Source organism: Oryzias latipes, chromosome 10, assembly GCF_053564925.1.
Source record: "Oryzias latipes strain Hd-rR chromosome 10, Olatipes_Hd-rR_3.1".
In the NCBI taxonomy this organism is placed as follows: domain Eukaryota; kingdom Metazoa; phylum Chordata; class Actinopteri; order Beloniformes; family Adrianichthyidae; genus Oryzias; species Oryzias latipes.
The window spans coordinates 6,386,778-6,414,112 of NC_136246.1; the positions used below are offsets into that span (position 1 = coordinate 6,386,778).

A 27,335-nucleotide genomic window follows, 5' to 3' on the forward strand; every position below is an offset into this window, starting at 1 on the left:
GATGGCTCTGCTTGGTCTTTTCCCTCATGGTCTCAGACTGTTTCTACCAGCAGATGTGTGTGGTCTGTGCAACCAAAAATTTACAGAAGGTCACAGGTCATTCTCACTGTAAATGTCAGTCTGTCCAAGACAGATTCAAAATGCGGTAGTCCATGTCTTCCATTTGAAACAGCCTTTCATGCAATATAAGCAGGATTATGGCCAAATTTCTGTCCTCGAGAGACTAAGTCTACACACATCCTATCAATGATTTCATTAAGTGAACAAAGATGTTTGAGCCACGGTCCTTTTGCATTTCTTTGGCACACTTCTGCACCTCACGCACTCAAGGCTGCTGGAACAACATTTGTGGAGTTTTAGCTGCCAAAGAGCCACAGTCTGCAGCTGTAATCCACCAAAGCCTAAGAGAATCACAGGCTTGGGCTAGTAGTCATGCAGGGTTGGCTAAATTAAAAATCTATTCAGTCTGTCACAAAATAGATGGATTTGTTTTAAGCCAAACCAGTTGTGGTCCATGAACTCATTATGGAGCACCATGAAGACACACGTGCAGTTTAGGCATGGAATCAGCACCTTCTTGTTCAAAAGTAAAGCTCCTCCACACTCTGATGAAAAGGAGCTGTGTGGTCATTCTGAGCAGGGATTTCCTGAGCTCCACTCTCCTGATATTGCAACAGAAGGCTGATCAGCGGCTCCCACAAGAAACGTGAAAGCTCCTCAGCACACACTATCTCTGAACCATTTCCACAGCAAAGAAAGACAGAAACGATGGAGAACAGCAGAGATGGGGCTGGGGGGTCATCTGAGACAGAGGTCCAACTTTTGGGAACAGATTACTCAGTGCCTGTGTTTGCTGAAGTGAATCTCTGCTCTGTTGTTGTCTTCAAGTTGCTGCACTGTACGAGTTGTTAGTTTGCCAAAGGACTGGTGTCATTAAAATAATGCAGCAAACATGTTGTGGAGGTGAAATTGATGCAGCACTCTGCTCATTTCTGTCACATATAAAGATAAGTTCAAGATGCCTCCTCCTTACTCTTCGATGTCTTTCACAACAGAAATTGACACAGAATGAGAGGTCTGAGCAAGCCTTTGGCTATGTTCACACTGCAGGGCGTAATGCTCAATTCCGATTTTTTTCTAAAAATCAGATTTTTTTGCAAGGCCGTTCACATTTCCAATTAAATGCAAATTTTTGTGATCTCCTGTGAAATGACCCAGAAGTGACCCGCATGCGCAGAATAGTACTCAACGGTGAACGACGTCACTTTTTGTTTGCTGAAGTAGCTAACGTTAACAATGGATGTCAACAACAGTGTTGTCAACAGAGGAGCTCTTTTTGCATTATTACATTTATTTTCACAAAGGAGCCAACACAATTACAATCTTCTCATTTTAAGAAGGCATTGGAGCCGGGATAGTTATAGTGTGATATTTCTGCCACCAAGTTGCACACAAAACTTTTTAAGTTGCACACAAAACTTTCTGAGTTGCAGGTGAAAATATTAAATATTTGCTTTTCAATAATTTATTATTCTGTTTGTTTGTTTTTTTTTGCTTTCAAACTTTTTTTTGCTTTCGAAAACGTTTTTTGCATTTACAAAACATGTTTTTGCGGGCGTTATGTTAAATCTCGCTTTTGTCTTCTCTTTGATTTTGCTGACCACTTTGAGAGCGACTTAGCGTGATATGTATGAGGTGCCGTGTAGGACATAATTCAGAATTAGCATTCACAAACACATGAAATCTCTCACACACACTAGTGAAATGCTTGTATACATACAACTGAAAATGTATTCATTCACATACACATGTGAAATCTCTCACATACACATGTGAAAATGCTCTCACATACACATGTGAAAATCCTCTCACATACACATGTGAAAATGCTCTCACATACACTATCGAAATTTTCGACAGAAACGGAAGGCATTTCAGTAGAAACGGAAGTTGTCTGATTATCGCGAGATAATCATTCGTCTGAATCATTCGAAAATGGCAGCCGGTTGCGCAAGGAAAACCACCGAAACGTGTAAGTATATTAAAAAATATCCAGTATCTGTTGTAAAATATATTTGTAAATACTTAAGATGATGTGTTTAATATGTTATATTCCTCAATCAACAACCTAGATTGTTTTGAAGCTCATCAATTTCAGTAATGCTAAAGCTAACGCTAACGCGAATTAGCGCCGAAGGCTAAAAACAAACGCTAGATATTACATCAAAAAGCAGTGACTTCTAACCGTAGAACACATTTAAAACATGTGTTAATAACTTGTATTAACACATGTTTTAAATGTGTTCATATATGTAGGGACAGACGAGGATGAGGAAAATCCGATCCATTTGCGGATGGAGAAAGATAGCCTGTTTGTTTTCAAGCTAGCTCATGCCAGATGGGTAGAGACACATGATCAGATTTGACTTCATTTTAATAAACGGTTAATCGTTGTCGTACTGGGTTAAAGGTTTATGTTAAAGACCCAGAAGAGAGAGGAGGAAAGGGCTAGAAGGGAGGAACAGCGACAGGAGAGTCTGTTAAGTTTACTTGAGTTGAAATTATTGTTCTAAAATGTAATGCAGCCATTGTTTTTCCAATTTGTTTAATAAATGTATGAACAAAAATGAATAATTTACATGTATTATTTAAATCTGAGCTATTTTTAACAATCTTAAAAGGATTTTCATATAAATATCAGATGTACATATTTAGAATTTCGTTTTATATGTTAATATTTATTTTTATACATGTTAACAATAATCCTGGTCTTCTAGAGTCATGTGTGTCACAGTTGGAGCTGAAAGGAAAGCAAAGATTTGTCCTTGCAGACAGACGTGACTCTGCTCGTCCTGCATGTTCCTGGTGTTGTCCTGCTGTGGCTCAACATCTGTGGCTAAGCAGTCGCCTTTGCTGATGCACAGAATGTGCAGAATTGAACTGCAGGCAATGATTTTCATTGCAAAGGTTGGTTTTACTTCCAGTGCCCCCAGAAATATTGCTCTCCTCCTCATCTTTATCATGCCAAATGCTCTCTTCACAACAGAGCGTGTTCTGGAGTGGTTCTGGTTGTAACTGCCTCAATGGCATTCCTCATGGGTTCCCTGTAGGGTGTCAGCAGCATGATGGGATGTGCAATGCAGGGATACCCACCATCACCCAAAAGGATCCTTCAGGTGGGTTTGTTTGATTTACATAAATTGGGCTTTTACGTAGAACCCGTGAATCATGGATTGATCCTGGATTCCCAACAAAAATATCTATAAATTTGGCATTAGAGTCACATACAGCATGCATTTTAATGGAATAAAAAAGCTTCCTGTTAAAATAACAAGCTGCATTTTCTTTTAGGGCCTTTATTCTTATGTGGCAGCCATCAATGCTCCTTGTGACCCTTTGGAAGGAGAAAGACCAAGCGAGCTGCTAAAATCCAGAGGCGACTTATGGTAGTTCATTCCCACTGGGAAGCTGGGTGACCCTGCTCATCAGCTGGAGGATGCGGTCTGCCGTCCTGTGGACAACATCGCTCACGGTGGACCGTGTCATGTCAAAGACTCTGGCTACCACACTGTAAGATGTGCCACACGCCAGCCAGAAAAGAAACACCAGGACGTCAGTCTCCTGTGACCCCCCAGAGTGTGAGGAACCCGAAGCTGATGCTTCAGGACCATCGACCCAGATGCTCGATGGTCCTGCGGGTCAACCGAAAATCCAGTCTTGTGTCGGACTGACCGTCAGCGTAAAGGGCCAGGACAGACACCTTTGTGTTGGTAAAGCAGTAGAGACGTGGAAGACCCTGGAAAATGCAACATTAATTATTTCATTGAGGAAATTAAATCACGTTTTTTTAATGTTTCTATTTATTTTGATGTCTTACATTTTAGATTATGAAGTATTTATTAATTCTGGAAAATCTCGTGGTTTTTATTTGGCTGGGTTTTTGGATTTTCATTTAAACTTTTAAAAATGAAAGTTTTTGTTTTGTTTTTGTTTAAAACAAGTGATATGGTTTGACTCTGAATAAAAAATTCTAAACTTTGAACTCACAAGTGTTTCATGTAATTGGACTACACAACTCACTTGAAAAAGAATGTTAAACTCTTACCCAGCAGACTGTGTAACCTTGAGCATGATTAGTAACAAAGTTTAAGTTAAAGTTTAAGTTTAACTAAAAAAAAAGCTTTAAGTTTAACTCACAAGTTATTCTGTCTGGTCAGGGCATCCAGAGGAAATCTTCTGAGATGTCTGCTTGTCCTTGCCGTCCTGTGATGCTGCATATCTGCTCGTTTTCAGTTTGATCTCACGAAAAACGGTTGAATTATTGCCAGGAACACGGACAGATTCATTTTCAAAGCCATTTTCAGTAAGGTGTAAGAAAACTACAGAAAAAAATGCCTCCTTGCAAGAGCCCGTTAATCGTTCAGCGGCACAAAAACAAAATAAATATTGGCATGAAAAAATAACTTGGGGGTTTATTTATGAACAAATACATTAAATCAACACCAAAGTGTTTGTAATTTAATTATTTATAAATCAGTCACGTTTTCCATGATCAGAACACAGCAGATTCATAAATAGTCTTTGTAAAATGTTCATATTTATTATGTTTTTACTCTGACAAATAAGTGTCATTCTCCGCGTTAAATAGGAGTAGTTCGCCTCCAGACCAGGTGGTGGCGGTAAAATGCGCCACTTTGTTTCCGTGTCAAGCGCGTTATGAACAACACCCAAAAGAAAAAAGTACTGAGCACGGGTGTCTGAATTGCTTTTAAATTCAGAGAACTATATAGAACTATATAGTTCTGCACTATATAGGGTTTTAGTAGTTAAGGATCAGGGCAGGAATTCGGACACAGGTTCATTTCCACTGAAATGCCTTCAGTCGAGCAACTTCGTTTCTAACAATAAAGTAAAAAAAAAAAACGTTGTTTCTACTGAAATGCCTTCCGTTTCTATTGAAATTTTCACATGTGTATGTGAGAGCATTTTGGAAAGTGTGTGTGAGAGCATTTTCACATGTGTATGTGAGAGGATTTTCTGTAGTGTGTGTGAGAGCATTTTCAGTAGTGTGTGTGAGAGCATTTTCAGTAGTGTGTGTGAGAGCATTTTCAGTAGTGTGTGTGAGAGCATTTTCAGTAGTGTGTGTGAGAGCATTTTCACATGTGTATGTGAGAGATTTCACATGTGTATGTGAATGAATACATTTTCAGTTGTATGTATACAAGCATTTCACTAGTGTGTGTGAGAGATTTCACATGTGTATGTGAATGCTAATTCTGAATAATGTCCTACACGGCACCTCATAGATATGACTGCCACTGACATCGCCAAAAAGAAATTCGCATGCATTGTGTGTCATCTCACTTTTTTCCTATCTTTGCTGAGTTAAGGTTCAGTTTGCCGTGACAAAGCTGCCATCAAACAGCTGCTGATTGGTCCAGATTCTAACAAATCAAATCGCCATATGAATCTAACATGGTGTCTACCAATGAGTTATATCACTAGAGGAGACATCACGTGGTTCCCCATGGGAGGAGAGCACCGCCATCTTGGTGAGGTCAAGTTACTACTGCAGTACATGCATGTTAACACATTTCTTGCATAATGCCAGTTCATTGTGCGGGTTTCAACTGCCAAAATCAGAAAAATGAGTCCATGAAGGAGGTAGGTATATCATTTCACAGGTAAGTATTTTAATGTTTTTCTTTTAATGCTGCAGGGGCTTCATGAATAGAACACATGTTGACATGCATGATGCTGCAGGACTATTATCAACATGCTGCATGATGTACATTTATTTTGCTGTCAATATAAATGTACGTTTTATTTTGCTAAACCTGTATACAGCATACTAGGCTATTATAGTAATACAGATTTATACATTTCTGACTCAGTGACTGAACTTTTCTTGCAGGTATCCAATGGATTCAGACTTAGGGAAAAAGTGGGCCTTATCTATCAAAAGAGTTAACCCAGATGGATCACTGTGGTACCAACTAGTAATACAGTCTGGCTGTTTTGTGGAAACAGATTTTGAAAAGAGGCCAGACTGTTTTTTTTTAGGGTAAATCTATTGTTCACTTTTGGACTTATTTTGAATATTATTATTATTATTATTATTATTATTATTATTATTATTATTATTATTATTATTATTATTATTATTATTATATAATTATTTTTATTATTATTTATTGACTTATTATTTATTTATTGTTATTTATTGTTTGTATTGACTTACTATTGATTTATTATTATTATTATTATTATTATTATTATTGACGTAGTGTTGGGTTTTTCTAAATAATTTAAATTACATGTCAAAGAGGTCTAAAACTTCTAAATGTTTAGAAATTAATTTTAAAAATTCTTTCTAATAATTTTTTTATTTGTAAGAAGTCCTGCAACAATGCATTTTAATTCGAGTTTGAGCTTTTAAGGCTGACTGTTTCTCTTCTTTATCAACAACAAATGATGTATCTATATATATATTATATACATAAAATATAATACATTTATATAAATGTATAAATATATTTAAATCTAAAAATATATACAGTTTATAAAAGCTACTTAGACACCACTAAAATCAATAGAAATCAATGTCATGTGGGCGTCGTCGACCTCACCAAGATGGCGTCGCGCTCCGCCACCGTCAGCCAGGCTTCTAAAGCGGGCGTGTCTCCTCTAGTGATATAACTCATTGGTGTCTGCTACCGAGGCTCAGAGGCTGAACCAGCTCTTTTTACCCTCATTTTTGTATTTTTGGATGAAGACGTTTTCATTTTTTTTATATTGTAGCCGGCCTCACAGGGTTCGGTGTCGGTAGATGTGAATGAAATTATGGCGCTCAGACACACACATCTGTTCACCCCAAAGGTCTCTTTATTATGATGTCTTTATTATAATGTATTGTGAAATAATTTTATTCTATTATTTCTGTGAATTTATTTTCCTATGCATGTTAAGCACTGAATTGTGAGCAGCTTTTTTTTTTCATTTCATTGTACACACGTATGATGCAAATTGTACATGTGCACAGTGACAATAAAGGCATTCTATTCTATTCTATAAGTTTTGCACAGAAGAACACATGCCCCCTACAGTCCCACTACCATAACTGCAATAGTAAATGCATGGACACGGAACACTGCATGGGCTGCTACACGTCTCCTCCTCCAAAAGAAACGTCCCGTTTCTAAACAAAACAGAGGAGTAACATGTTACCACAAAACACAGTGAGCTACTTTCCTCATTCTTTTCTGTGCTCACCTCCTGAACCAGCCTAAAAGTTTTTTTTTTTCTTTTTAAATAAAACAAACACACCCGCAATAACACATCACAACTGAACAGATTCATGGAACCATGATGGGGGTTTCAACGGCCGTCCACAGCGGGAATACCCGGGAACCGCCATTGAATTGTCTTCTGGTACGGTCCTCAAAGCATCTCTTTCAGGGAGTCCCTCCTCTTTTGGCTGAAGAGGACCTCCAGGATCCCTGTGAATGGGTGAAGGTGAGTGAGTGGTTCCATTAGATATAGCCGGCATTGGCAAAGTGTAAGGCTTTAGTCTGTCATGATGAACCACAAAGGTCTTGTCCAGGGGGTCATACGGGTTGATGATACGGTAGGTCAGAGCAACCTCCCCACCTGAAGTTAACACCTGTTCCACTCGGTAAGGGCCTTTCCAATGGGGAGCCAACTTTGTGTGGCTTTCAGCTGGATTGCTGAGTCACACTAGAGCACCCACTAAGAAAGGACAGTGACGGACATCCTCGTCATGATAAAGTTTTTGCTTTTCGTGCGCCTCTGCTGCATGAAGTCTGGCAGCCCTGAAAGCGGCACTGAGACGAGCCACCAATGCAGAGGCATATGCCGGGAGGGACCCAGCACTTTGAGAGTCCAACAAGCTGCTCGGGACCAACACATCCGCTGGAACGCGGGCCTCTCGACCATGCATCAGGTAATAGGGACTGAAACGAGTACTGGAGTGTTTTGTGGTGTTGTAAGCAAAAACACCACTTTCAAAAACTCATCCCACTCACCCCATTGGGACAGCAACATTTTTGCCAACTGATCAATTAGCGTCCTGTTATCACGCTCCACCATGCCATCAGATTTTGGATGGTAACCCATGGTACGGGTCTTCTTTATTCCCATCCACTGACACAAGAACTTATTCACCTCTGCCTCAAATTGTCGCCCTTGGTCACTGTGAAGAACCTCTGGTATTCCATGCACCAGCACATAATCCTCAAACAAACAGTGAGCCACAGTCTGCGCAGTCTGATTGGGCAGAGCATAGAGATTCACAAATTTTGTGAAATAATCACCACTAGAACGTACCTGCTGCCCCTAGAGGTCACCAGAAACTCTAAAATATCTGCCGCCACACGCTGCAAGGGTGGGTTAACTGGCGAGCCCCCCATGGGCCCCTTAGGCTCTGGAGCAGGCGACCTGCGTGTTTGGCATGCCCTGCACTGCTCACACCACTGTCTTATGTCACGCAGCATGAAAGGCCAGTAATAATTCCATAGATAGTCTGTACCCACTGTTGTGGAATGGGGATGTGTATGTGCCGGGGCCGCGCGCGTGTTTAAGAGAGAGGAGACAGCGCGTGCAGCACAGTATTCCCTACTGCACAGCATGCGCTCTCTCCTCTCTGAAGGGCAGTGAGAGGGGCGCATTCATGTTGTGTTTTAGGGAGGAAGGAGAACGATAATAAAAGAAGGCTCCCCCTAGAATAAATGCTATTGACTCTTTATCAACTTGCTCTCGAGAATATGAGGGTCCGAACGGGGAAGTGAACCCCGGAGGAGGATCCGCCTTCGGTTCTGGAGAAGGTCCCCCCCGCACTTCTGACCACGGTCAGAAAGGAAAAAAAGTGATCCCTGGAAAGGTTCAACACCACGCTCGGCCATTTCGCTGGAAATTTTTTCAAAAAACGCCCGGTTGGGATAAGAGCCCTCGAGTTTGGCCTGAATAGAGCTGTCACCCTAAATATTAATACAATCGGTGACCTCACTTCCCTTCCACTGACTGGTCTCAGCAGCATCGTCCGCCATGGTTGGTGTATGTTCTAGTTCCCGCCTACTTCAATGCAGAATTATGTCGTTTGTAGCGTATCAATGACGTACGGGTCGGATACATGCAGCCTGGCTGGTCAGACGGCGGTCGCATTTCAAAAGATCGGATACGTGTCGGATTCAGGACCACCTACCCAAGTGGCCTGGGTCGCATTTTGAAAAGATCGGATCTGTGTCGTTCAGACTGTCATGAAAAGATACAGGTCGCATAGGGGCAAAGAAATTGGAATTGGGTTGTTTCAGCCTGCGGTGTGAACATTGCCTTTGTTACACTATAGACACTAACCATTGCCCCAATCCTCTCACAAAGAATGAATGACGATAACCAGCTGATTTTACCAGGTGTACCCCAAAACATATTTCTGTAAACTGGGCAGCATTTCACTGCAATATCAGCAGTAAAATACAGTAAAAAAGATTTACGGTATTTTGTTGTAAACACCAATAAATTGTGGGAGTTTCCGTTGCCACTGCTGTAATTTTCACAACTATCACAGCAAGAGATCCTTGATTCAGCCCCAGGAGGAACCTTTGTGTGTTGAGTTTGTATAGTTTCTCTGTGCATCTGTTAGTTTCATTCACTATATGTCTGTCAGGTGTAGCATTGATCTAAGATCTCATTCAATGTGAATGCAGCCTTGGCTAAAATAGCTGCAAGAGTGACTAAAAGACTAAAAAGGGCCTAAAAACAGCTGAAGAAGTTGTCATAAGAGAAGCAGAGTAACATTTTATTTACCATATTTATTGCACAGTAAATAAACTGAAAATGAAAATACGGTAATATTGTCGTACTATGTACTATTTAATTTTACAGCTTTATTACAGTAAAGGGAAAAAGAAAACATAAATTCTATTGTATTTCATTTCACTGTGATAAAATGTAAAACACTTCACAATATTTACTGGGCTCTTTCTGCCAGTAAGTTATTGTAAAACATACAGCAACTATTTTACAGTGTGACCTATCAAAGTTGAATATTCATATTTTTAAGAGTTGGCATTTTTCAAACTTATCATTCTCCACAGTGTTGGGTCTGAGTCTAATAACATGTCCTTCTCTTAAATCCTCTTATATTTGTGTCGTCTGGCTTGTCCAGTAGCGCATGTTGACACTTTAAAACCATTCTTTGCAAGTCAACATTTGTTGCAATGATAGCTCTTGTCCAATGTAGACTTTTGACAGTTTTTCCTTAAATTGGATGTTGTTGAAAGTTTAAAAAAATACTTCTAAAACAACATTTAAAACGTTCATCCTTCTACATAAGCAGGAATGTTGGACTATGTTGCGTGTGTCCCAGAAATGGCACATTTTCATGAGTCTGAGACTTTAAGGCTCAACATAGAGCTTTGTCTTTTAGCCATGAAACACGTAAAAAAGCAGAAAGTAGATCGAACAATAACAGACTTTTCAGAGAGAGATTTTAAAAATCTGTTTGGTTGAACAGGAGTCAAACTTCCACATGGGAACTTTCCTGGCTTCAGTTCGTTCTGACCTCCAGTGTTTGGACAGTTTTGAATAATTTGTTCTGACTACATTCCTCTGAGGTTATTTTAAATCAAGAAGAAGACCACCTCTATGAGAAGAACAACTCTTTAATCTTTGAGTCACTTTTTTCGAAGCATGGTTCTCATGTGGATTCACTTTGAGTGAGATGCAGGAATGGACTGTTGCTCTGCATTGAAGACGAGTTGAGTGAGAATGAGTTTGGTCTTAAATACTCAGGGGAAAAGTAAACTGGATAAAAACTAGTCCGTAGGTTCAGGAAGGCACTGATATGGTTTAGCTCTGACATCCTCATAAAAGAATAAGACAATTTCAGAAATACAGTGGCTCTGTAATTATCTGGACCATATTTGTTGTTACCAGCCTTGTTTTCCTTGTTCAAGTCAAGCCTCCAAGTTTTTTTTTTCTAACTTGTACAGTCCAACAGCTGAGCAAACAGATCAGAGCCGAGGGGCTCTTGTGTTGGATAAATTCTACTGTTCCAAATGGAGGTTGTGAATCTTCTGACACACAAGGTGTCTATCTACATAAATCCTCATATTTGAGGCTAAACTCTATTTCTATGAATTATGTTTGTATACCCTGTTTTTGGTTAGACCAGACAGAAAACAAGAAAAGAGGAGAGAGGGATGTAAAAGATGGGGGATACAGGAACAAAAGAAAGGGGAGAAAAAAGGGGTTACAGAAGTTGGAGGATGAATAAGAAGTGGGAAGGGGTAGAATCACAAAGCAAGAAGTTGCTGGAGGTTCATCATCGTTACCCTCAGGTATGGATGTTAGTCAAAAAGGGCAGGGCTTGTCCACAGACACACTCAAATGTTACAAACATACCCGCTAGCTCCAAAAACATTCACACGCAAACAATCACCATGTACACAATAAGACTACAGCTCCCACACACATACTTATGCCTCTGCAGCAGGAGTTCATTTGAAAATCACCTTTGAGTTGTGGGTGAGACTGTTAGCGTGGAACAATCCCATCCGCCCCATTCCGTCCCCTTTACCGAGAGCTCGCTGTTTACACTCTCTCCCAAGCTAACATTAGAAGTGAAACAAAAATGGTGAGCAATATTGGAGCTATCCAGCTGTACAGTTCTGAGCCAGATTCCAGCTCAAACCAGGAAAACATCTACTCGTCTACAAGTGGATGCATCAGAATCAGCAATTTTGAGGATTTCTTTCTTTATCTGTGTTCTCCATCAGAAAATGCCACAACAACGTGTTAAAAACACTAAACACAAAATTGTTATTGGAGTGGGACTTTAAAGCATTATGGACATCATGGTTATCATGCCTGTAGAGGTTTTTTGGCTTGGAACTTATTTGTGTTGTCTGAGTTTAAGCAAGCTGTGGTGGTTTTAGGAGGAGGAACAATCAATGGAGAGGAAAAGCCTTCCAGTTTGTCAGGCTTCACCTTACACGTTCTTCTGCAGCCTCTGGCCTTTTCTGCTCTCCTCTGCTTTGCTGTAATAATATTATTTTTAATGTATTTATTGACCTTTTGTGTTTTCACCATCTATACATGTCACATGGATCCTCATCACCGTTCCTGACAGTTACACAGTGAAATATTATCCTGCGTGCTATATAGTAAACCCACACAATACCTGGTCATCAGGGCAATCCATCAGACAAATTGACAGAGGTCAGAACCCTGAATGAACGGGCCAGCGTAATTCCAGATGAAGAGGACAGATGGGAGGAAAGACTCATCCAACTCACACTGGCGATTTCCAAGACTGGAACATGAACAAAGGTAAGCACGTAAAAAAGGTGAGGTGATACTGATCCCAAGGAGAAAATAAAAGAATGTGAGGAGACTCCAAGGACCAAGAAAAGAGAAAACAGAGGAACACAGCTTAAGCAGCAAGATGTTGGGCTGGAACAAGGCAAGACTAACAGGAACAGAAACTAACCAGTGCAAAGACCGGATCAAAGAAGCCCAGAAATAAAGACGACAAACAAAACGAGATGAGGGAGCAAACAAGCTGTCAGTCACTTGGGATGCTCTTCTCCAGGTATCACAGCCAGACAGAATGGGTGTGGTCAGGCAGATGAGGCTGACAGGCAGGCCACGCCCACAGCTGATGGTGACGCCTCACAGGGAGTGCAGACAAAACCTTTCATAGTAGAAACACTCCAACCCTGTCTGTCTGTCCAAAGGAAAAAAGCTGTTACGTGAAAAACCCCTGCTGGCCTAGTGGAGGAGCGTCCGGCCTGAGACTGGCAGATTGTGGCCATTTTAATTCATACATCAAAGGCACTAAAGAGGAGGGTACTTCCCTTCTAGATACCAAGCATGAGGGATTTAAACCGTCCTCTGTTTGTGACTGCAGCTCACCGCTCCTTCAGGGGAGGGGTTTATGTGTGGAACCATTTTCACCCCCCAGGTGTGGGACACCAGAAGAGACTTTGACTTTAACATGGAAACGCAGCGGTACATGTGCTATGCCTGTTATCAAAAACATGCTAAACACCGGATCAGAACATAACATCAGTGCATGATCAAAATTAATACCGGTTCTGAAGGGAACAGACCCACTGAGCAGTGAATCATGGGTGAGCTGCTGTATGTGCGGTGTACAGTACAGCCATAAAAGCTGTTTTTATCTTTGATTTCTGAAGGATGTACATCTGGACAAACGTGCACAAACTCGTGCACTTGTTTGAATCAGACTGACAGAAGTGGTTTTAACGTCTTTTGCACATTTTCCTCTTCAATTGAACCCAACAGATCCTTCAGAAGCAGAAACGTCTGACGGGATCCAGATTTATGGCTGACATCTGCTTCTTTTATCTTCATTACAATACCTTCATGTGAGAGATGTGAGAGTTTTGACTCCTTTACATGGCTTGAAGTGGATGCACAGAAATCTCTGCTGTCTCCTCGCCACTCTGATTTAGAAACCTGGCACAAGATGAGAACCGAGATGAGGACGGTCTCAGACACAAACAGAAAGAGAAAACTGGGCAAACGGAACGAAGTGAGGCTGGATCTGCACACGAAAGGAACTTTCCAAATACAGTTTTTCCTGGACAGGGATTTTCCTCCTCCAATGTCTTCCTTTGAAGGAATTTCTGCTCATCTTTTAGCTCCATTCAGCAAAGAATCTTCATAAGCAAAAAAGTCTCTTTCACTTTCTTTATAATGAAAAACCCACTCTGATGAAAGTTGTGTTTTTGGTGTTTTAAAACATGTTCTTATGGCATTTGCTCTGATGTCGGAGGACATAAATAATTAAAGTTCAACTTAAAATTTCATTTCCTTGTATTTCTTTAAAATCGCAAATCATAAGTATGACAAAAGGTCCTTTGAAAAAGAGCTTATTTGTGATGCAGAAAATATGCTAGGTGGGCCACCAGCTCTCTGCTCTGCTCCATTCTGATTCATCCACTTGCAGACAAATGGATCCATGAACGTCTTTGTTTTCCCGGTCTGAACTGGAATCTGGATCTAAACTGTACTACTGGATAGATCTGATATTGCTCACCATCTTTGTTGTACTGCTAATGTTAGGTAGGGGCTGTGATTGGCTGTGAGCTAGCGGGAAAGAGTGTAAACAGAAGAATGATGGCAAGTGGGATGGGCTTGCTCTGAGCCAACGGTCCTGCCCACAATTTAGTCCTTGTGCTATCCTAGGCACTTTAATGTTGGGAGTTGGGTCATCTAGACCCACTAGACAGTGCTCTGAACCTTTTTTCTTCAATGATTTGTGATCTTCAAGAAGTGTTTCAAGAAGTATTTATTGCCATATTCAGTGAAGTTTCACAGAATTGGTTTTTGCTTCAGTGCCAGTGTGCAACATAAAACAAAAAAACAACAGTAAGCAGAAATTTAAAATGACACAATGGTCAGAACAATAAATAAATAGAGAAAGTTGTTCACTGGTATCCATGGATTACATGAAATCTTTCACCTTTATCCACCTTTGTCATGGTAGGGAGAACACGTCAATGGAAGGGTGGGGTCACATAAGACATGCACAAGGGTTACAGGTGAATTTCAGAAGGAACTCCTACTGTTCCGCAGAAACTGTTTCCTGGAAAATGTTTTTTTTTTATTTTGCAAAACGGTGATTAAAAGACCACTGAGAACACTTTAGAATGGATCAAAAGATGATTGGAGTAGGACTTAATAATAGTTTTTCCAACATGAAAACATCGTGAAGTAATTACAAAGTATGGGTTCCTATCTGTATAACTCCAACAACACTCATATTCAGACAGCCTCTTTTCCACATTTCTCCGTTGGTCCTGATACTTCAGTACTGTCTGAAAGGAGCTGCCTCCTCATCGTTACCTCTGACCCCGCCTTCATCTGCAGAGTTATTAGAGTGGGGAAAGGAGAGTGCAGCAGCATTTCAGGACAGGTGTGTGACATGATGATGTGCTGATGGAAGCTAAAGCTGTGTTTGTTAAGAGTGGACAGTGAACATTTTAAAATAGCTTGTGTTGTAAACACCGATACTGAAAGTTGATTAACCTTTCTCTTGGTGACAAAGCTCCTCAGATCAAATGACTGCAGGGATCATATCTAACTTTGTGAACGCTTCATGCTCAGAGTTCACACTGACTTAATCTGTTAGAAAACATGTTTCTGCTTGTATGTTTGCAATCTGCTTTAATGTTTACTCATAGTGTCTGATTGAGCCTTTAAAATGAAACCCACTTCTACCATCTAAAATGAGAACAAAGCACAGATCTTCACATGAGAACTCCTCTGCATGCAATGATCCTGTAGATTTGATCTGCATGTGTTTACAGAGGTGAAGTTAACCCTTGTGCTATATTAGATGCTATCTAATGCCCTGCTTGCGCACTGTCCAGGGTTTAGAAGAGTTGAAAAAGTTGGGCATCACCCACTTCCCTCTTACTTACCCTTACATGTTGTATCCCTTGTGCTATCTTAGATGACCCCACCCTTACATTGACGTGTTCTCCCTACCATGACAAAGGTGGATAAAGGTGGAACGATATCATGTAATCCATGAAAACCAGTGAAGATCACAAATCATTGAAGAAAAAAGGTTCAGCGCACTGTCTAGTGGTGGGTCTGGATGACCCCACTCCCAATGTTAAAGTGCTTAGGATAGCACAAGGGTTACAGTGTGCAGCTGACAAACACTTGGTAGTCAGCTCATCTGTCATAGCTGTCCTCACTTACCCATGCTCATCTCCTGCAGCATAAATGTTTTAGACAGATAGGGAATCAAGCCACGCCTCTTCAGACCTTGCTGCAGGATGTGTGTGAAAGGAAAAACTCCTGATGGGGTATACGTCCTCCCCTGTAGAATGTTTAATGCAACAAACAGTAAAATGCGTAAGTAAGTTACCTCTTTAGAGTCTGAACTGGTGTTTGGAGCTTCCTGTTGGGTTCCCATTCTCAGGTCTGCCTTTTTAACCCAAAGGACACACATTTGTTCCAACATGTGCATGACTCTGAACATCTCATGTTTCTGATGGGGGGGGGGGGGGGGGGGGGGGGGGGCAACATCTGGTACTTCAGTAAATGAAATTCCTGACTGTGGTTTGGGTGGCGACATGAACAAACGGCAGAAAAGTGAAGCCAGACACACACAGCAGCTGCATTGAGTGTGTGGAGAGGAGTGAGGCGTCAGGGTGAGGAGCATCACTGAAGCTGTGGCTCTGCAGCAGATTCCTGAGCGCCCCCTCCCCGCCAGAGAGCCTGCCATCCCTGAGTCAAGCATCTCCAGCTTTCTGGATCTGAACAAGCTGTTTCTTAGATCTGTAAATCTCATCGCTGACGATGGTGAGGTCACGCTGATAGGAAAACTTGAATGAAAGTTCAGTGAAAGCTGAAGTCTGAGATAAATCCTACCTGTCACCATCTGTGCTGGAGCGGCGGAGGTGAAGGGATTCTCCCTGAAAGTACACTTTATTTAAGGTGAAGTCCATCAGAGACATCACAGCCTTAAACGGGCGACCACAGGGACAGGAGGGGACTATGACAGGGAGGGGGGCTCAGAGTCTCACAAGACCTTCAGGAGGATGAAGCTGGAAGGTCTGCTGTGGAGCTCCAATATCTTACTAGGTCCATGAATACATGGATCATTGCTTACTGGGGGCCTGCACAATAAATTGCCATTTATCAGGCTGAGCTGTGAAGTGTGCAGTGTGCTGTGTGCTGTGTCCAGGCTAAAATAGCTCACAGTCCAGTCCTGACTCCCACCTGACCTCTCACCCCAGACAGTCTGTCATTTGGGTTTGGCTACTTTCTTCTGGTCTGATTCTGTTTACATCAAAGCTCTATTCTAGATCATCTTAGTGCCTGCTGCCGTCTCTGACTTTACTGTCTGCTTGTCTTCAACTTATGATATCAAATCCACCCTTAAATTTCTGGTTCTGTATGAATTAGGAAACTGAGTCTACAACATTACAAAAGGAGCGTAAGCCGACATGCAGGAGGAGAGCAGGGAATGTGTCTGTTCTCCACCTGCAAGTCATTCAGACACTTTTCACAGATGCATGAAATAACAAAGGTGGCAAAATGAGGGGAGCCACAGAAAGGAATTCAGTTCAGAAGGCAGCAGCGAAGGAGAAGCTGTTCTCCTCACGCGTCCATCCATCTCCCAGAAGCAGTCAAGTAATTCTGACGGATTGATCTGAACTTTTATTGGAATATTTTATTTACTAATCACTCATTTAATTTTTTTCCCAAAGGTTGAAACTTTCACATGGAATTGTCAGCACACATTACACGGGAGAGTTTTTCAGTGAATTAAAGTCATGCTCCTGCTCCAGATCAATTAATCACCCAAACAATAGGATGACATACATATCATTGGTCAATAAAGCAGAAACAATCTAATTCTATTTTCTTTTTTTGACTGTGCAGCTTAGGAACTCAGAGTTCTACAGAAACCCCTAAAATACTTAAAGGGACCCCACAAGGATCAGTTCTTTGATCACTGACTTTTTACTTATTTATTCATTTTTGCATTAACAAATTTCTAAAAATTAGTAATGCCGTGTCATGTGAAATACACAGCAATCTGCCGCTTTTCAGATCTGTTGTCAAAGGTCTGTAACCAGTTAAAGTCATCGCTTTTCACTGTTCAAAATAGCCTTTTTGATTTGAATCTATCGAAATCTAAAACTGTCCTGTTTGCTGTTCAAAGTTTTAGACAAGGTTAGTTCTTGCAAATCTCAGAATATTTAGACCGTCAATCAACTGTTTTTTTCACAGTCCATATTTAAACCTGACATGAGACTTGAGTTTTAGTTTGAATTCCTTTAAGGCAGAGACTGTCTATCTTGAAGCTGTGATGTTTACATCAGAGCTCTGATGCACTGTGAGTTGCAGGTTGGTCCTCTCTGGCATCTAACTGGCTCAATCTGTCTAATACAAATGAACGTTCGCATATTCTTCAAAAAAGTGCAGACTCCCAAAGAGCTAAAGGCATTAGTCACTGTTGACTCTTTAACTAATGGGCAGACTAGCAAACAAGATGTAAAGCTTTCTCTAGCTTTATTTCCTTTGAATTGGATCGCAGCACGCATGTAATTGTTTTATGTGATTGGCATTGCTATATTTGTGCTGCTAGGAATCTTCAGCAGGACACGTTTGTCAACGACAGTTCAAAAGTTTTTTCCCTTTTCTGGTTAAATAAAGTTTTAAAAATGAATTAATAAACTCTGTTTGTCTGCTAATCTGCAGATTTTTTGCAGTGTGCAGACCCAGCCGGTGAATCGGCTTTGCATAATGATGGCTGCGTGTGATGGAGTGTAAGGAAACTGTAATAGGATAAGAAAAAATCCACCTCAGCACTGGACTCTGAACACCCCCCCCCCACCCACCCCCCCAGCTCTAAATCTGTAAGGATCCAGAAGTGACAGAATCCAGCTGAAGAAAAACACTTCAGCTGTCTTTTGATGTGGGGGTGTCAGTTTTATCTCTCTGCCACAGACAGATGGGCTCTCGTTTAAAAGGTGCGATCGCATGAATACCTGCACCACTTCTTTAAAGAATCAAGCTTAGGAGATCAGAAACTCCTTTTTAAGTCAGAAGTTTCACTTCATGATTTCATTTCTGCCTGGACTTAACCCTTTCAAATGCAGCCTTCTCCTCTGGGGGGCTTAAATGAGCTAAAGTGAGGAGCTGACACTTTGCCTGCGGACCGTTTCTCCAGGTTTTGGTCTTCAATCTTTTTGAAAGAGCTCATGGTGAAGTAACCTAAAACTTGTTAGAAGTTCCTGAAGGTTCAAAGAAATACTGGAGGAGCAGGACGGGGGCGCCATCCTGCTCCTCAGTTAGTTAATAAAGTTCTATCAGTGCATCCAAGTCTCTGCAGTATCTGCAACTGAGGCAAATGCTTCACACGTGATACATAAGTGTCTCTAGATGATCCCTAGGATTCCCACATAAGCTACACTCTGATTGTCCAATTTCCTCATTTCCAACAATCAGACTGGAGCCAAGGAGCACACACTTATCGCATGAATAGCACTAATGCGCTGCTTGCACACTGTCCAGGGTTTAGAAGAGTTTAAAAAGTTGGGCATCACCCACTTCCCTCTTACTTACCTTTACATGTTGTATACGTGTTCGTTACAACCTGTTTCCTGCAGCATGTCTGTATAAAAAATGCTAATGAACTTTTTCTTACTACAGGTGTAGAGAGTGGTGTACAGACACCCGTAAAGATAGTTGTGACAAAGGCAGAAGTTTGTGACACAACTTATATTTTTAAAAACTGAGTATATGAAATGAAATATTTGAAACGTGAAAGGGAAGACCCGTGTGACACTTAAAGGTAAATGTTCACGTTTGGAATTGCAAAGAATTAAATAGTGTCTTAAGCTGAAAATAAAATGACAACCTGAGCATTTAAACAACATTCAGCTTAGTGTTTTTCCATAAGTTTGCTGGACACTCCTAGAGGCTCAAGGCAGGAGATGGTTCTAGATCACATGTGTCAAACTCAAGGCCCACGGGCCAAATGTGGCCCTCCATGTCATTTTATGTGGCCCACGATGGCATAAAAATTTTAATTTCTTAGAATAAAAAATAAAAATTGGTGTGTATTTATTTATATCTACGGGGAATCTGATTTGAAATATGGGATTGGGCAACTAAACATTAGGACTTAAACACGGTCCATATAACCTTACCTGACAGAATCAAATGTAAAAGGATTTATGCTAGAATAACAAGCAAATATATGTTTTCTATGCAACTGGAATTGTCACTTTAAAAAGTTATAGTAAGAAATAATGAGTTATTTAACAATAAGGAGTAGGTATATTTATTTTTCATTACATTTAGTTACATGTATAAGTCATATCTGGCCCTTTGAGGACAGCAGCTATGCTGATGTGGCCCTCAGTGAAAATGAGTTTGACACCCCTGTTCCAGATTGAAGACAAGAAGAAGAGTGTTGAGCTGCAAAGCTACACTGGCTATAAACTCAAAAAAGTGTATCGTTTCACACAGCAACTACGCATTTTCATGCATTTTCCATGTATGAAATTCAACCTTTTGTGATCCATGCGTGACATAAGTCATTCACAAGTGTTTCTTGCATTCGTCATTCCTTGATGGGATCAGATGTCCATCGAGGGTTTCGGCTGAAGGGTCATTACGTGAATTCGGTTTGAGCTGTTTAAAATTCTGGTCGGTTGAGAACCACACAGTCTACGCATATTTTACGTCGTTTTTACACATTTTTTAGGTAACTCTGACCCAATTCTGTGTGGATTTTCAGGAGATTCACAGGAGTTCCACATATATCTAACTGACTTTTCACCCATGTACCACCGATGCATAACATTTATATGAATCACTAGTGAATCACTAATGAATTGGATGTAAACAGCGCTATGGTCACGCACGGTTCATGTTTTACATTCATATACGTGTACTTTGGTTTATTCATACTTTTTCCATGATTTTAATGTGTTCATTTGCGACACATTTGTGAAAATTTCACGTAAAGAAACACAACTTTTCTGAATTTTTCCACATATATTCATGTTATCACCAATTTTTATCTGTGCAAGATACAGAAAATGTATGTAGTGGCTGTGTGACACTGTCTTGACCCTTGTGCTATCTTGTGACTCCCCCTCATTGACGTGTTCTTCCTACCATGACAAAGGTGGAAAGATTTCATGTAATCCATGGACACCAGTGAAGATCACAAATCATTGAAAAAAAAAGGTTCAGAGCACTGTCTAGTGGGTCTAGATGACCCAACTCCCAATATTAAAGTGCCTAGGATAGCACAAGGGTTAAAGATATAATGACGAAGGATACATTTTTTTAGCCTCATGACATATTTATAAGGAACAAAACTAAATGTTTGACTGTGATGACATCCCAGCCAGCTTCTCATAGTGGCGATAAGCTAAAATTACATTTTAGTCAGACTCATGCAGTAAAGAAGATTTATTTCCATGTTTCTTTTAGTTTGGAATAAGGCTCCTTTCAGATACATAAAACAAAGATCTCCATAGAAAACCTAGGGTATTAAACTACCGCTGACGTAGCTCACGGGTGGAAGCTGGGTAGGAGGGTTGGGTGATGAACCCAGAGCTCGCGGAAATGGAAGAAGAGGATTGGACCGCACCTGGACTTAAGTAGGATGATGAACAGGTGAGTTAATTAGACTGAACCGGAGTAACCAGGTAAACACACTGCTCGAATTGCCTGCCTGAAATTACTCCCAGGGTCGTTCATTTCATTTGCATTTGCCAACGATGTACAAACACAAATACAACTTGAGCAAAAAAAAAAATATCAACAAGTAAGACAAAGAAAAAAAAACATAAGTGATGAAGCTTATGAATTATTCACAAGCAAGGTTAAAGACGCAGATGATGGAGTCCACTGGTCTTGCTCCAGGTCCGAATGGGCCATAGGGTAGACTCACATATCATTCCATATTAATACACAGCCACTCACAGCAACAGGTATTAAATAATGTGTGAAGTTGGTGGCTGTTTTCTGTATTTCTGTGGATCATGATGTTTGCAGACGACTTTGTAATCTGTAGTAAGAGCAGGAAGCAGGTGGAGGAACATCTAAAGAGATGGAGGTTTGCTCTTTACAAGAGAGAAATGAAAGTCAGCTACAAAAAGACAGATTATCTGTGTGGAAGTGAGAGGAACTGAAGTAGAACAGTGAGGTTGCAGGGAGCAGAGGTGAAGAAGGAGGATGACTTTAACCCTTGTGCTATCCTAGGCACTTTAACATTGGGAGTTGGGTCATCTAGACCCACTAGACAGTGCGCTGAACCTTTTTTCTTCAATGATTTGTGATCTTCACTGGTGTCCATGGATTACATGAAATCTTTCCACCTTTGTCATGGTAGGGAGAACACGTCAATGTAAGGGTGGAGTCATCTAAGATAGCACAAGGGTTAAGTTCTTAGGGTCAACAGGCCAGAACAATACAGAGTATAGGAAAGAAGAGGAGATCTGTCTGCTAGCAGGTTGGAACAGGTGGAGGACGATTTCAGGCGAGATGTGTGACTAAAAACTGTCATCAAGAATGAAAGAAAATCTGTAGAAGAGTGTGGTGAGAGCGGCCATGTTATTAGTTTAGAACTTTAGACTAAGACTCAGAAACAGACAGGAGGCAGAGCTGGAGGAAGAAAATAAGAAGATGTTGAGGTTCTCAATTCTCTGACAAGAACCTCAACATCTTCTGGCAAGGAGATTCTGTCCTCAGACCATGAGCTAAAACATGAAGCCAGAACATCTGCAGAAGATGCTGTAATGTTCAGGTCAGAGTCTAAACAGCATCACCCTGCTGCAGGCTCTCATCCATGAACCCTGTCATCTGCTTTTGCGCAGTGAGGGAAAGAACAACTTTCAGATTGAGCTCCAGATGTTGAGTTTACGGATGCTGCTTCCCGGGTTTAACTCTTTAGGGAAAAAAAGAGTTAAACGATCAAAAAAGATTTGGTTAAAAAAACGTGTGAAATTTAAGCTCAGAAGATTTTGCATGAAAAGAAATCACAGAAAACCCATTAACTCCACCTTCACCTATTCACACAGCATCATCTAAAACACTGAAAGCATCCTCCATCATCCTCTGTCATGTTCACATTTGTCATGTTTTACATTTGTGCAGATCTCTAAGTGTTTACAGAAAGCTCTAGAAGCATGATTCTTTTTGCATGTCAGAGCTGCAGTTCAGCTGAAGATGAGGAGGCTCAAATGTCCTCTGCATTTATCCACAAAAGAAGACCGAAGGACGATCAAAACGTTATCTGAATCAATTCATTCACACTCCAACATCTCCACAGATCAACTGCAGCAGATTCTTCACTTTTTGAATTCCTCACTCGTTACTCTTGTGAATAGCAGAGCGTGAACCTGAAGATGAATGTTTGTCTTGGATCACCTTCACAGCAAAGAGAGCAAAAAGCAGACATGAAAATATTATCAAAAGACTCCAGTATATCCGTGTTTGATGATATAATAAGGTATTAATGGAATTTCAGAGCAGAGAAGAGTCGTTACCATTCCTGAGAAGAGCTTCTTCCTCATTAATGTAGTTGTTTATTTTAGTCAGATGTATTTTCTCAAAAAGATGCTGTCAAAACAAACATGGAGATGGATTCTCATTTCATGTTGCTGTTTTTCAATTTCAATTCAATTCAATTTGATTTGTATAGCCCAAATTCACAGCAACAGTCATCTCAATGGGCTTCGTACTGGTATTTGTAAGGTAAACATACAATCATAAAGGATCATAAATGCATAGAATTCAATAGGATAATACTAAAACTAAACAGACTAAACTAAACTGGACATCTCTGCCCTTCGGGGTAAGGAAAAACTCCTAAAAAACAGATTCAGGAAAAAACGAAGAAACCTCAGGGGTGTCCACATTAAGGAGGGATCCTCCCCCAGGACGGACAGGCGATGTACCAGAACTCATAGAGAAGAATTAACTTATCTAACCCTACAACTACATATTTAAAGTCTAGCAGACGAGCTTCATCCAGATGTAGTTGGGGGACGGCTGGGGGCGCGAGACGAGCCGAAGACAGGATCCACAGCCAGGTGTAGGAGCAGTGGTATATACAAGCCAGAGACGAAAAAAACGTCGTAACAAATGCATGGATGAGTTTTTCAGCATCACTCTTAGAAAGTATATTTCTGATCTTAGCAATATTCCGCAGCTGAAAAAAGGCAGTTTTACATGCCTGAAATATTTGAGCCTTAAATGATAAATCTTGGTCAAATACAATGTTTCCTAGGGGTAGCATAAAGCATAAACAGGAAGGGTCCTAAAACTGAGCCCTGTGGGACTCCGTAGTTAACTCGAGGGCAATGAGAGGAATGTCCATTTACATTAACGAACTGATACCTATCGGATAAATAGAATTCAAACCACTGGAGGGCAGATCCTCTGATCCCTATGTCATGCTCCAATCTATGGAGTAGAATACTGTGGTCAATGGTGTCAAAGGCTGCACTGAGGTCTGACAAGACCAGACTAGAGAGTAGTCCCTTTTCTGAGGCCAATAATAAGTCATTAGAGACTCTAACAAGTACAGTTTCCGTACTGTGGTGAGGTCTAAACCCCGACTGAAAGTCTTCGAAGTGGCTATTGTCCTGTAGGTGGCAGTAAAGCTGCTTAACTACAACTCTTTCTAGGATTTTAGAAATAAAGGGCAGGTTTGATATTGGTCTATAGTTGGCCAAGATGCTAGGATCCAAACTGTGCTTTTTCAGAAGAGGTTTAACAACTGCATATTTAAAAAACTGTGGCACGTAACCCGTTTCCAGAGAAGCATTTATCATTGTTAATATGGGATCATTAATTAGGGGAAAAGTTTCTTTAAAAAGTCTAGTGGGAATTGGGTCTAACAGACACGTTGAGGATTTGGAGGACGTAATAATTGATGTTATTTCCGCTTGATCCACAGCAGTGAAGCAGTCTAATGTTACAGAGGTTTCTATGGATGCCTCCACTTCTACCGCTTCAGCCTGCTCTGGGCTGATAGTAGGAATAACTTGATTTAACTTATGTCTAATATTTGAGATTTTACTATCGAAAAATGTAAGAAAATCATCAGAGCTGAGAGAAACAGGAACATGTGGTTCTAAGGAGCTCTGACTGCGAGTTAATTTAGCAATAGTGCTAAAAAGAAATCTTTTTTTTCTTTTTTTTTCTTTTTTCTTTTAACTTGTCCTGTCCAACAGCTAGGCAGGCAGATGAGAGCTGAGGGCCTCTTGTGTTGGACATATTTTACTTTAACAAGAGGGGTTATTAATCTTCAGACAAACCAAAGGCATGCCTGAATAAACCCCTTTTGTAATAGAGGCCAAACTTTATTAATTTCAACCATGTTTGAAAATCTTTGGTGTTGGACCGGACGGAAAAGGAAAGAAGGGAAGAAGAGAGAAAGATGTTAGAGAGGGGGGGGGGTGATAGTGAGAGGGGGGGTAAGACCATGAAGCAGCAAAGAGCAGACAGATTTACTGGTTGTTTATCATTACGGTACGGTTCAAATGTAGTACAAAAAGGGCGGGGCCTGTCCGCACACACTCAAATGTTATCAACACACCTGCTAGCTGCAAAAAATGTCCACATGTCAACATGTACACAAAACAGATAGTGTTCACGAACGCATACCTATGCCTTTAAACCAACTAGTGTGAAATCTTTCGTTCATTCAATCATGCAAACTATTAGTGCAAAGGTGAGCTAACACCTGTGCTCAGGTGAGTGTTTATGTTCTTCTAAAATGGATGGTGGAATGTGAAAAGAAGGAGGAGGAGCGCCCAGCCACCCCCACACCCAGACCCCCGCCGCAGCAGCAGCGGCAGCCGGAATCCCCCCAACGCCACACGGGAACAGGCAGGGAACAACCGCCCCCCGAGCGACCAAGACCGCCACCCAGGCCAGGGCCAGCAGGACCGCCGCGAGGCCCCCAGAGCCAGAGAGCAAGGAGGCGCGGAGGGAAAGAGAGCGCCGCCCCAGCCCAACCAGGAAAGCAGCCCCCCCGCCGCGCTGGAAGAGCCCAACGCAGGGCCCCACCGGAGAAGGACGCCCACAGCCCCAGACGAGCACCCTACCACCACCCAGGAGTTCCGGGCATCCCCCCGCCCCAACCCCAGGTACAAGCCAGGACCCCCCAAGGGAGACCCGCTCCGCACTCCAGGCAGCCACCCACCCGGCCCACGGTTGGTCCAGGGAGGAGCAAGGCAGGAGCCCGCCGCCCCCGCCCAGGAGGGGGGAACCCCGGGGAAAAAAGGGCGGCCCACAAGGGGTGTTGTAAATATGGCCAGACTAGGCTCGGCCAATGTTGGAAGTTTGGCGGGGCCCAGCGCTCAGGGGCAAGGACCAGGACCCATCCCCCAGGGACACGAACACCCCCGGCTCAGGTGTAATGTGAACCCCCCCACCGGGCGGAGAGAGCACCGCCGGGCCCAGGGGACACGGCCGCCGTCGCCAAGGGGCCTGCACCCCCCACCAGGGAAGGTGTAGGGGACAGATGGACCTAGGTCCCACCTTCCTTGCAAAATGTGTGTGCGTGTATGTGTGTCTAAAAAGAAATCTTTGATTATTTCCATTCTCTGATATTAAGGTAGAATAGTACTGGCTTCTAGCTCTATGCAGAGCTTTTTTGTAATTTAATAGGCTATGTTTCCAGGTATCCAGAGACTGCTCTGAACCGGAGCGGCGCCATTCTCTTTCCAACTTATGGGTTTCTTGTTTAAGAAAACGTGTTTCAGCGTTAAACCATGGTGCTACTCGGTTTTGTCTGACAAGCTTAGGTTTCAGGGGGGCAACAACATGGATTGTACTCCTGAGGGCTTGTAAGGCATCATTAACAAAGTGGTCATTTATATACAAGGACTGATACTATGGGAGCTGGTCTCAGAGTATTTTCTCAGAATATCACTAAGTACTGGCTGAACTGTGAGTTTAAACTCAGACACAGAACGATAAGTTAAGGTTCTTCTAAGCTGTTTCTTATTCGCTGGGGCAGCAGCATGTTCTAATGAAAACTGGAATGTAATCAGAAAGTGATCAGAAATTATGGGGTTAAGAGGAATGACACTCAGCTGGCTGATCTCTATACCATGGGTTAGAACAAGGTCCAGGGTGTGCTTATGACAGTGAGTGGGTTCATTTACACTCTGTGTGAACCCAACATGATCTAATAAAGCTACAAATGCATTTCCTAAACAGTCATTAGGGTCATCAACATAAATATCAAAATCCCCTATTATTATAATTTGATCAGAACCTAAAATAGTAGTTGATAGGAAGTCTGAAAACTCAGTTGAAAATTCTGAATATGGGCCGGGGAGGCGATAAATAATTATGAATAAAGCAGGTTTTTGAGTCTTCTTGTTTGGGGGATTTATAGACAACATGATGCTTTCAAAGGAATTATAAACATGTTTAACTTTAGGGCTGAGAAGTAAGCTAGACTGTGATATTACTGCCAAACCACCTCCTTTCCCTGAGATCCTGGATTTCTGAAAGTTAGCATAATTGGGGGGGTTGCTTCATTCAATCTAACATAGTCATCCTGTTGGAGCCAAGTTTCTGTTAAGGCTAGAAGACTGAGGTTGTTAGCAGTGATTAACTCATTGACTAAGAGGGACTTGGAGGAAATGGATCGAATGTTTAATAAACCACATTTTATTACATCATAATTCTGCTTGTTGTTATTGAGAGGACTGATGTCTGTCACTGTAAGATGTCTGTGTCTCACTCCTTTCACTTGCCTTTCAGCTCATAAGCTAAAG

The 27,335-nt window shown here is 41.5% G+C and overlaps 1 long non-coding RNA gene across 1 annotated transcript; it reads left to right on the top strand.

The window, feature by feature from the left end:
- The first annotated feature begins 1,932 nt into the window (after positions 1 to 1,932).
- LOC144994690 (uncharacterized) lies at positions 1,933 to 4,042 on the top strand. Its single transcript, XR_013658284.1, has 4 exons — positions 1,933 to 2,032; positions 2,778 to 2,967; positions 3,047 to 3,176; positions 3,352 to 4,042. It is a non-coding gene; the product is annotated as an uncharacterized LOC144994690 (long non-coding RNA).
- Positions 4,043 to 27,335: the final 23,293 nt, after the last annotated feature.